Source organism: Dreissena polymorpha, chromosome 16 (genome assembly GCF_020536995.1).
Source record: "Dreissena polymorpha isolate Duluth1 chromosome 16, UMN_Dpol_1.0, whole genome shotgun sequence".
In the NCBI taxonomy this organism is placed as follows: Eukaryota; Metazoa; Mollusca; class Bivalvia; order Myida; family Dreissenidae; genus Dreissena; species Dreissena polymorpha.
The window spans coordinates 17833770-17845943 of NC_068370.1; the positions used below are offsets into that span (position 1 = coordinate 17833770).

At 39.4% G+C, this 12174-nt stretch overlaps 1 protein-coding gene across 1 annotated transcript in view; it reads right to left on the bottom strand.

Moving 5' to 3' along the window:
- LOC127861476 (nucleoprotein TPR-like) overlaps window positions 1-12174 on the bottom strand; it is a 139975-nt gene that overhangs the window by 10494 nt on the left and 117307 nt on the right. The window lies entirely within an intron of this gene.

Sequence of the window (12174 nt, forward strand, 5' to 3'; positions counted from 1 at the left end):
ATGGGGCCATGCATATTTGAGATTGACTGTATTGTCATAAGAGAAGTTCAGTATCAATTTGAAGTGAATCGGTGTAGAAATGAAGAAATTATAGTAAAAGGCAATTTTGGGTGGGTGTGGTCTATGTGGGCGGGGCGCCCCAGGGTTGGTAATGGGGCCATGCATAGTTGAGATTGACCGTATTGTCATAAGAGAGGTTCAGTATCAATTTGAAGTGAATCAGTGTAGAAATGAAGAAATTATAGTAAAAGGCAATTTTGGGTGGGCGTGGTCTATGTGGGCGGGGCACCCCAGGGTTGGTAATGGGGCCATGCATAGTTGAGATTGACCGTATTGTCATAAGAGATGTTCAGTATCAATTTGAAGTAAATCGGTGTAGAAATGAAGAAGTTAATGTAAAAATAACATAAAAAAATGAATGAAAATCTCTAACCCGGCCCCACCCCAACCCCCATAACTTTTGACCCAGGGGTCAGATCAAAATTCCAAATAGTGCAGGGTCGCACATAAGCTCATAGCTAACATGTTTGTAAGTTTCAAGGTTCTAGTGCTTATAGTGTAGGAGGAGATAGTGGCCAGGACGGACGGTCAGAGGAACGGACAGACGGCGGGGATAACCACAATATCCCCCCCCCCCCCAAGAAAAAAGCGTGGGGATAATAAGGGCCATGAATTTACAGCATAAAATACTTGTTTTACTGAAATTAACTATACCCAATAACTAGAGCTTGTCACAATCATCACAAAGAATACCACCTGAATAAAACAAGTAATAATTTGTAATAAGATCTTTAAAACAAGAGCACCGCCTTGCGGGTGCAGACCGCTCATCTATTTTTCTTTTTAAAGGTGTAGGGACCTATCTCAATTTCAATCACAAAGGTGGGAGGGGTGGAGTGGAAAGGGGTGTATAGTGTGGGGGTGTGGTCATTTATTACATCATCTTCCAAAAATGCAAAAAAAAAATGCAAAAAAAAAATAAAAAAAATTTGGGGTGGTGCTTCTTGGGTGGGATGGTTGGACGGTATTTCAAAAATAAAACAAGAGCACCGCCTTGCGGGTGCAGACCGCTCATCTATTTTCTTTTTAAAGGTGAACGGACTCTCATTTTCAATCACAAAGGAGGGAGGGGTGGAGTGAAGAGGGGTGTATAGTGTGGGGGTGTGGACATTTATTACATTATCTTCCAAAAATGCGAAAAAAATGCAAAAAAAATAAAAAATCGAGGGGGGGGGGGGGGGGGGGGGGGAGGGGGGGGGATTCTTGGGTGCGATGGTTGGACGGTATTTCAAACATAAAATAATAAAAATAAATATTTGTGTTTTTAAACTTTAAAAAAAAATGAAATTGGGGGGGGGGGTGAGGTGGGGGGGGGGGGGGGTATAGTGTGAGGGTGTGGTGGTAATTTGTGAGATGATCTTTCAAAAAAAAATTAGGGGGGGGGGATTCGGGTGGGGAAAGGGGGGGTGGGGTGGATTTTTTTTTTTTTTTTTTTTTTATTCAATATAAAACATACAATGTAAATATGTGCATAAGCAAGAACAAAAGTGGTATAATACAACATTAATAATATCAAACACATATTATACATGATATGCTAGGATATAATGTTTTTTTGCTTTGGTTGCATGTGGTGTATGCTGTTATTTTAAAATGTATATAATCAATCCTATAGATGAGTTGCGTAGAGTTAGGTGGATGACAACTGGACTGGGTTATGAAAGTTTATGCGTTTCCATTTTTGTTCAAAAATATGAAGTTTATCGTTGTTGAGGGCTATTTCTTTTTCAATTTGGATCTTTAGTTTTAAATAGTTTATAAAACAGTTGAAAGAAGGTATTTGTTTTTTGTATTTGAAGCTAAATATAAAATATTTCATTAATATGATAATGTGGTTCACAGTGTTATTAATTTCTGGTATTTTAAAAATATTCACACCGAAACTGATATTTAAGAGAGACAGTTTTAATTTTAATTGTTGTTTCTCTAGAAAAGTTGTTAAATGGTTCCTTAGAGTTTGAATATGTTTGCACTCCCAGAAAAGGTGTTCTATTGTTTCAATGTGTTCGCTGCATATATCACATAAATTTGTGTTGGATAGGTTGCACTTAAAAAGGTATTTATTTGTAGCTATGATTCTGTGGACATATTTATATTGAAAGTTTCTCAGTGTGCTATCTATAGTTGTTTTATATGGCATGATAAATATTTGTTTCCAATTTAATTCTTGTTCTCGAAGAATGCTTTGCCATTTATTTTGAATCTTGGAGTTTTCTGCAGGGTGTTTAATTTGTAGTTTGTAAAATATTTTGTTTGTTTTGTTTTGTTTTGCAAGTATGTTTTCCGTGAATGATGTTTGAGTACATGGTGTGTTATTTGTATTAATTGTAGATTTAATATGTATGGGTATGCTTTTAATTAATGTGTAATACATTAGGAAATTGCCTGAAGGTATTCCGTATATATAACATATATTCTGAAAAGAATAGAAGTCTTTTATTCTGTAATCGTACAATTGGTCGACATATTTAATGTTTTTTTCAAACCAATGTTTATAGAAAAAAGTCTTATTGTTTGAAGTTATGTCTTTATTGTTCCATAGAATAGTTTTACTGGTGATTTGGGTTTCTAGATTATGAGTAACATTAGTCCATGCTGATAAAACATTTGATAGGAATATGTTTTTGTTTGCAATTTCATGCAAAATGGTATTGCTGATGTTGCATTCAAAAAGTAAGGAGTCACCATATTTTTTTAGGATTTCCTGGTAGAATAATTTCCATTTACTTGTATTGGTATTATCTAGATATCTTTTTACCCAGCTGCATTTGATTGCATTCAAGAATGAGTAGATGTCCGTTAATTGGATACCTCCATTTTCTACAGATTGAATTAACTGAGTTCGCTTAATTTTATCAGGTTTACCGTCCCATATGAAATTAAATATTTCTGATTGTATATCTTTAATAATATCTTTTGGTGGGTTTGGGAGAACTGTTAGTGTATAAATTAATTTAGGTAGTGCAAACGTTTTCAACACCGTGTTTTTTTTCGATTAGTGTAAGTTTACGATGCTGCCATGATTTTAAACAATTTTTAAATTTTTGTAGTTTAGGCAGTATGTTTTTTCGAACTGTTTCATTTTCATTGTTTGTAAATGTTATTCCTAACGTTGTTGCTTCATCTGATGTCCAGTGGAATTTCATTTCTTTTTTAAGTTGAATATTACTTTGTTTAAATTTACCTACTCGTAGCACAGTGTATTTACTTTTGTTAAGTTTAAGACCCGATGCCATTCCAAAAAGGGCAAGCGATTCTATAAGATTATTGAATGAGTCAATACTGTCATTTAAAAAAAAAGTTGCGTCGTCAGCAAATAGCGACTGTTTAATTTCTTCGTCAGGTTCTAGCGATATTCCATTTATATGTTTATTTGATTGGATATAGTGTGATAGATACTCGATGCATATAATAAATAGTGAGGATGAGAGTGGACATCCTTGTCGTACCCCTCGTTTGATGTTAAAACTGTTTGAGAAGAAGCCATTGTTAATTATTATACTGTTAATATCGGTATAAAATAGTTTTACCCATTTAATAAGACTTTCACCGAAATTCATATTTTCTAAGCAAGAGAACATAAACGAATGGTCTAGTAAATCGAAAGCCTTTTCAAAGTCTGCAAAGAAGATGAGGCAAGAATTGTTTGGTTGGTTGAAATAATTTATGCATTCTTGTATTAGACATACATTTTCACCAATGTATCGTCCTTTAATAAAACCAGATTGTGATCTTGAAATGACTGATGGTAATACTTTTTTGATTCTGTTTGAAATACTTTTAGTTGCAATTTTATAATCATTGTTAAGTAGACTAATCGGGCGCCAGTTTGATAAGGATTCTAGGTTTTTTCCAGGTTTTGGAATGAGTGATATTATACCTTGCTTTTGTAGCGTAGTTAGGTTTTTGTTGTTAAAAGAATAGTTGAGTGAATTAATTAAATGTGTTTTAATATCGTTCCAGAATATTTTATAAAATTCGACTGTGATGCCATCAGATCCTGGACTTTTGTTATTTTGCATTTCTTTAAGTGCTAATCCACATTCATATTTATTAAGTTATCCGTCGCACAGTTGTTTTTCTTCTTGATTTAAAGCATGATGTGTATTTTTAAAGAGGATGTTATTTTCAACATGTTTTCGTTTATAGAGGGTTTCGAAAAACAAACGTTGTTCTTCTAGTATTTGAGTTCTGTGCGTTATATCTTCGCCATTAACTACTTATTTGTGTACAGTTTTTTGTTAATTTCTACGTTTTTCAATGTTTGCGAAGAAGGGGGGGGATTCTTGGGTGCGATGGTTGGACGGTATTTCAAACATAAAATAATAAAAATAAATAGTTGTGTTTTTAACTGTTTAAAAAAAAAAACATTGGGGGGGGGGGGAAAGGGGGGTATAGTGTGAGGGTGTGGTGGTCATTTGTGAGATGATCTTAAAAAAAAAAAAAAAAAAAAAAAAAAAAAAAAAAAAAAAGGAGGGGTGGGATTCGGGGGGGGGGGGGGGGGGGGCACGGGGGATGGTTTGGGTGGAGTCAAGGTCATTCAAAGGTAAAGGTAAAATTCCCCTTGCCAGGTACAGTAACCTCATGATAGCATGAAAGTATTTGAAGTTTGAAAGCAATAGCCTTGATATAGGAATAAAGTGGACCTAAACACAAAACTTAACCAAATTTTCAATTTTCTAAGTATAAAAAGGGCACATAATTCTGTCAAAATGCCAGTCAGAGTTACATTACTTTGCCTGCACAGTCCCCTTATGATAGTTAGTAAGTGTTGCAAGTATGAAAGAAATAGCTTTGATACTTAAGGAATAAAATGGACCTAAACACAAAACTTAACCAAAATTTTCTATTTTTAAGTATAAAAAGGGCACATAATTCTGTCAAAATGCACGCCAGAGTTATCTAACTTTGCCTGCCCAGTCCCCTCATGATAGTAAGTAAGTGTACCAAGTTTGAATGCAATAGCATTGATACTTTCTGAAAAAAGTGGACCTAAACGCAAAACTTAACCAAAATTTTCAATTTTCTAAGTATAAAAAGGGCACATAATTCAGTCAAAATGCACGCCAGAGTTATCTAACTTTGCCTGCCCAGTCCCCTCATGATAGAAAGTAAGTGTACCAATTTCGAATGCAATAGCATTGATACTTTCTGAGAAAAGTGGACCTAAACGCAAAACTTAACCAGACGCCGACGCCAACGCCAACGCCAAGGTGATGACAATAGCTCATAATTTAAAAAAAAAAAATAGATGAGCTTATAATAAAAATAAATATTTGTGTTTTTTTAACCATGCTTGAAAAAAACAAGAGATGTGTTTGTCAGAAACACAATGCCCGCTATTGCAATGCTTTGAATTTTTATATTTTTTTTACCTTTGACCTTGAAGGATGACCTTGACCTTGAACTCCCACCACTCAAAATGTGCAGATTTATGAGAACGCCGCTTTGAAATATATTTTTTTTACCTTTGACCTTAAGGATGACCTTGACCTTGAAGGATTACCTTGACCTTGAACTTCCACCACTCAAAATGTGCAGCTTCATGATAATGACGCTTTGAATTTTTTTTTTTTTACCTTTAACCTTGAAGGATGACCTTGACCTTGAAGAATGACCTTGACCTTGAACTTCCACCACTCAAAATGTGCAGCTTCATGAGAACGCCGCTTTGAATTAAAAAAAAAATTGACCTTTGACCTTGAAGGATGAACTTGACCTTGAACTTCCACCACTTAAAATGTGCAGCTTCATGAGAACGCCGCTTTGAAATTTTTTTATTTATTTTTTTTACCTTGAAGGATGACCTTGAACTTCCACCACTCAAAATGTGCAGCTTCATGATAACGCCACGCCGCTTTGAAATGTTTTTGTTTTTTTTACCTTTGACCTTGAAGGATGACCTTGACCTTGAAGGATGACCTTAACCTTGAACTTCCACCACTCAAAATGTGCAGCTTCATGATAACGCTGCTTTGAAATTATTACTTTTACCTTTGACCTTGAAGGATGACCTTGACCTTGAAGAATGACCTTGACCTTGAACATCCACCACTCAAAATGTGCCGCTTCATGAGAACACCGCTTTGAAATATTTTTTTAAATTTTTTTACCTTGAAGGATGACCTTGACCTTGAACTTCCACCACTCAAAATGCGCAGCTTCATGAGATACACATGCATGCCAAATATCAAGTTGCTATCTTCAATATTAAAAAAGTTATGGCCAATGTTGAAGTTTTCAGACAGACAGACGCCATATATTTGACATTTGACCTTGAAGGATGACCTTGACCTTTCACCACTCAAAATGTGCAGCTCCATGAGATACACATGCATGCCAAATATAAAGTTGCTATCTTCAAAAGTGAAAAAGTTATGGCCAATGTTAAAGTTTTTTTCGGACGGAAGGACAGACTGACTGACATACTGACTGCTATATGCCACCTTACCAGGGGCATAAAAATTATTTTTTGGGGGTGGGGGATAGGGGGGTATAGTGTGAGGGTGTGGTGGTCATTTATTAGATGATCTTTTATTAAAAAAAAATAATGGGGGGGGGGATTGAGGGTGGAGTCTATTGTGGTATATCAGGTAAGAGTTGTTTTGTCAAAGTATCAATCGAATCTAATCATAAATAAAGAAGTTATGGCAATTTAAGCAAAATTTAATAATTTGACCTTGAGAGTCAAGATCATTCAAAGGTAAAGGTAAAATTCCCCTTGCCAGGTACAGTACCCTCATGATAGCATGAAAGTATTTGAAGTTTAAAATCAATAGCCTTGATACTTTAGAGGTAAAGTGGATCTAAACACAAAATGTAACCATATATTCGAAGTTACTGAGTCAAAAAAGGGCCATAATTCCGTGAAAATGACAACCAGAGTTATGCAACTTGTCCTTTACTGTCCCCTTATGATAGTTTGCGAGTGTTCCAAGTATGAAAGGAATATCTATGATACTTTAGGGGCAAAGTGGACCAAAACACAAAACTTAACCAAATTTTTTAGTATAAAGGGCCCATAATTCCGTCAAAATGCCAGTCAGAGTTACATAACTTTGCCTGCACAGTCCCCTTACGATAGTTAGTAAGTGTTGCAAGTATGAAAGCAATAGCTTTGAATATTTAGGAAAAAAGTCGACCTAAACACATAACTTAACCAAATTTTCAATATTCTAAGTATAAAAAGGACACATAATTCTGTCAAAATGCCAGTCAGAGTTACATAACTTTGCCTGCACAGTCCCCTTTTGATAGTCAGTAAGTGTTGCAAGTTTGAAAGCAATAGCTTTGATACTTAAGGAATAAAATGGACCTAAACACAAAACTTAACCAAAATTTTCCATTTTTTAAGTATAAAAAGGGCACATAATTCTGTCAAAATGTATGCCAGAGTTATCTAACTTTGCCTGCCCAGTCCCCTCATGATAGTAAGTAAGTGTACCAAGTTTGAATGCAATAGCATTGATACTTTATGAGAAAAGTGGACCTAAACGCAAAACTTAACCGGACGCCGACGCCAAGGTGATGACAATAGCTCATAATTTTTTTCCAAAAAATAGATGAGCTAAAAATGGGTGGGGCCTGTTTGGTTCACACGGCACAGGGGATGGTATAAAACACCTTTGTAGAGAGTCACTATATATTTTATTACTAATTACAACAGTAAGGCTTCTGAGGAAAATATTGTTGAAGTTATTCTTTATATAAGTGTATATAAATGACCTCTTGGATGAAATTTAGTTAATATGGACATATTTTTTTACAAGTTATTGTGCTTTATAAGTGAATATTATAAGCGTTTAGTGACCCCTGGCTTGGCATGTTTCCAATCCAAGGACATCAATTGATAAAACTTTGTAGGGGAATACAATACAATATTACATGCAAAGTTAAACAATTGTTGTTTTCAGAAACTAGAATTGTCACTGTAATTCCTGAAATACTCCCTACAGGACTTTGTCAGAAGGCATTTGCAGTTCAGTTTTAAGAACTTGTTTGCCAACAATGCCAGCTTCTTAACACTGAAGTTTCATCTTGATGTATATGCCAAAGAGTAAATTTTTAGCATGAACATCAATAATCAACATAACTGTAAAATTATGACAGCAGAAGTCTTTGTACTTCCCCTCATTGGGATCTATCTACATAATTAGTTTAACAATTGATAACTCTTATAATTTTCAAGATACATGTGTGCTCCACTAAATTTAAGAATACTTTAAGGCAATTACTTACAGAGTTGAAACTCTTGTGAACCTAAACAAGACGATCCATGATCTCCCTGTACAGTCTACATATGCTGATTTGGAGGACTTGCTGACTGACCACTTTTATTGGTATTTGATGCTTACATAACTTACATAACCATCAGCCTCTGTCTATCCTCTCTCACCTAATTTAGCCACGATGGCTGTTTCAATACCAGCAGTAAATTGATATCAGCTAATAAGTCTCATCACATTGTCACCATTACACATGGGTTCCATGCCCAAATATTTGAGATGAAGGCAAGTTCAAGTTATACACTGAACCTTCTAATGGGTCTTTTAATGCCCTATGCAGCCAGTGTAGCTCTAGACCAGCCTACGCATGTGCACAGTCTGGTCAGGAGCTAACCTGTACAGTATGAAGTAAAGCAAGGTTTCCTGGTCTCATAGCAGCCAGTGTAGCTCTAGGCCAGCCTACGCATGTGCACAGTCTGGTCAGGAGCTAACCTGTACAGTATGAAGTAAAGCAAGGTTTCCTGGTCTCATAGCAGACAGAGTAGCTCTAGACCAGCCTACGCATGCACACAGTCTGGTCAGGAGCTAACCTGTACAGTATGAAGTAAAGCAAGGTTTCCTGGTCTCATAGCAGACAGAGTAGCTCTAGGCCAGCCTACGCATGCACACAGTCTGGTCAGGAGCTAACCTGTACAGTATGAAGTAAAGCAAGGTTTCCTGGTCTCATAGCAGCCAGTGTAGCTCTAGGCCAGCCTACGCATGTGCACAGTCTGGTCAGGAGCTAACCTGTACAGTATGAAGTCAAGCAAGGTTTCCTGGTCTCATAGCAGACAGAGTAGCTCTAGGCCAGCCTACGCATGCACACAGTCTGGTCAGGAGCTAACCTGTACAGTATGAAGTAAAGCAAGGTTTCCTGGTCTCATAGCAGACAGAGTAGCTCTAGACCAGCCTACGCATGTGCACAGTCTGGTCAGGAGCTAACCTGTACAGTATGAAGTAAAGCAAGGTTTCCTGGTCTCATAGCAGACAGAGTAGCTCTAGGCCAGCCTATGCATGTGCACAGTCTGGTCAGGAGCTAACCTGTACAGTATGAAGTAAAGCAAGGTTTCCTGGTCTCATAGCAGACAGAGTAGCTCTAGGCCAGCCTACGCATGCACACAGTCTGGTCAGGAGCTAACCTGTACAGTATGAAGTAAAGCAAGGTTTCCTGGTCTCATAGCAGACAGAGTAGCTCTAGGCCAGCCTACGCATGCACACAGTCTGGTCAGGAGCTAACCTGTACAGTATGAAGTAAAGCAAGGTTTCCTGGTCTCATAGCAGACAGAGTAGCTCTAGGCCAGCCTACGCATGCACACAGTCTGGTCAGGAGCTAACCTGTACAGTATGAAGTAAAGCAAGGTTTCCTGGTCTCATTAGCAGCCAGTGTAGCTCTAGACCAGCCTACGCATGCACACAGTCTGGTCAGGAGCTAACCTGTACAGTATGAAGTAAAGCAAGGTTTCCTGGTCTCATAGCAGACAGAGTAGCTCTAGGCCAGCCTACGCATGTGCACAGTCTGGTCAGGAGCTAACCTGTACAGTATGAAGTAAAGCAAGGTGTCCTGGTCTCATTAGCAGACAGAGTAGCTCTAGACCAGCCTACGCATGCACACAGTCTGGTCAGGAGCTAACCTGTACAGTATGAAGTAAAGCAAGGTTTCCTGGTCTCATAGCAGACAGAGTAGCTCTAGGCCAGCCTACGCATGCACACAGTCTGGTCAGGAGCTAACCTGTACAGTATGAAGTAAAGCAAGGTTTCCTGGTCTCATTAGCAGCCAGTGTAGCTCTAGACCAGCCTACGCATGTACACAGTCTGGTCAGGAGCTAACCTGTACAGTATGAAGTAAAGCAAGGTTTCCTGGTCTCATAGCAGACAGAGTAGCTCTAGACCAGCCTACGCATGTGCACAGTCTGGTCAGGAGCTAACCTGTACAGTATGAAGTAAAGCAAGGTTTCCTGGTCTCATAGCAGACAGAGTAGCTCTAGGCCAGCCTACGCATGTGCACAGTCTGGTCAGGAGCTAACCTGTACAGTATGAAGTAAAGCAAGGTTTCCTGGTCTCATAGCAGACAGAGTAGCTCTAGGCCAGCCTACGCATGCACACAGTCTGGTCAGGAGCTAACCTGTACAGTATGAAGTAAAGCAAGGTTTCCTGGTCTCATAGCAGACAGAGTAGCTCTAGGCCAGCCTACGCATGCACACAGTCTGGTCAGGAGCTAACCTGTACAGTATGAAGTAAAGCAAGGTTTCCTGGTCTCATAGCAGACAGAGTAGCTCTAGGCCAGCCTACGCATGCACACAGTCTGGTCAGGAGCTAACCTGTACAGTATGAAGTAAAGCAAGGTTTCCTGGTCTCATAGCAGACAGAGTAGCTCTAGGCCAGCCTACGCATGCACACAGTCTGGTCAGGAGCTAACCTGTACAGTATGAAGTAAAGCAAGGTTTCCTGGTCTCATAGCAGACAGAGTAGCTCTAGGCCAGCCTACGCATGTGCACAGTCTGGTCAGGAGCTAACCTGTACAGTATGAAGTAAAGCAAGGTTTCCTGGTCTCATAGCAGACAGAGTAGCTCTAGACCAGCCTACGCATGTGCACAGTCTGGTCAGGAGCTAACCTGTACAGTATGAAGTCAAGCAAGGTTTCCTGGTCTCATAGCAGACAGAGTAGCTCTAGACCAGCCTACGCATGTGCACAGCCTGGTCAGGAGCTAACCTGTACAGTATGAAGTAAAGCAAGGTTTCCTGGTCTCATAGCAGACAGAGTAGCTCTAGACCAGCCTACGCATGCACACAGTCTGGTCAGGAGCTAACCTGTACAGTATGAAGTAAAGCAAGGTTTCCTGGTCTCATAGCAGACAGAGTAGCTCTAGGCCAGCCTACGCATGTGCACAGTCTGGTCAGGAGCTAACCTGTACAGTATGAAGTAAAGCAAGGTGTCCTGGTCTCATTAGCAGCCAGTGTAGCTCTAGACCAGCCTACGCATGCACACAGTCTGGTCAGGAGCTAACCTGTACAGTATGAAGTAAAGCAAGGTGTCCTGGTCTCATTAGCAGCCAGTGTAGCTCTAGACCAGCCTACGCATGCACACAGTCTGGTCAGGAGCTAACCTGTACAGTATGAAGTAAAGCAAGGTTTCCTGGTCTCATAGCAGACAGAGTAGCTCTAGACCAGCCTACGCATGCACACAGTCTGGTCAGGAGCTAACCTGTACAGTATGAAGTAAAGCAAGGTTTCCTGGTCTCATAGCAGACAGAGTAGCTCTAGGCCAGCCTACGCATGTGCACAGTCTGGTCAGGAGCTAACCTGTACAGTATGAAGTAAAGCAAGGTTTCCTGGTCTCATTAGCAGCCAGTGTAGCTCTAGACCAGCCTACGCATGCACACAGTCTGGTCAGGAGCTAACCTGTACAGTATGAAGTAAAGCAAGGTTTCCTGGTCTCATAGCAGACAGAGTAGCTCTAGGCCAGCCTACGCATGCACACAGTCTGGTCAGGAGCTAACCTGTACAGTATGAAGTAAAGCAAGGTTTCCTGGTCTCATAGCAGACAGAGTAGCTCTAGGCCAGCCTACGCATGTGCACAGTCTGGTCAGGAGCTAACCTGTACAGTATGAAGTAAAGCAAGGTTTCCTGGTCTCATAGCAGACAGAGTAGCTCTAGGCCAGCCTACGCATGCACACAGTCTGGTCAGGAGCTAACCTGTACAGTATGAAGTCAAGCAAGGTTTCCTGGTCTCATAGCAGACAGAGTAGCTCTAGGCCAGCCTACGCATGTGCACAGTCTGGTCAGGAGCTAACCTGTACAGTATGAAGTAAAGCAAGGTTTCCTGGTCTCATTAGCAGACAGAGTAGCTCCT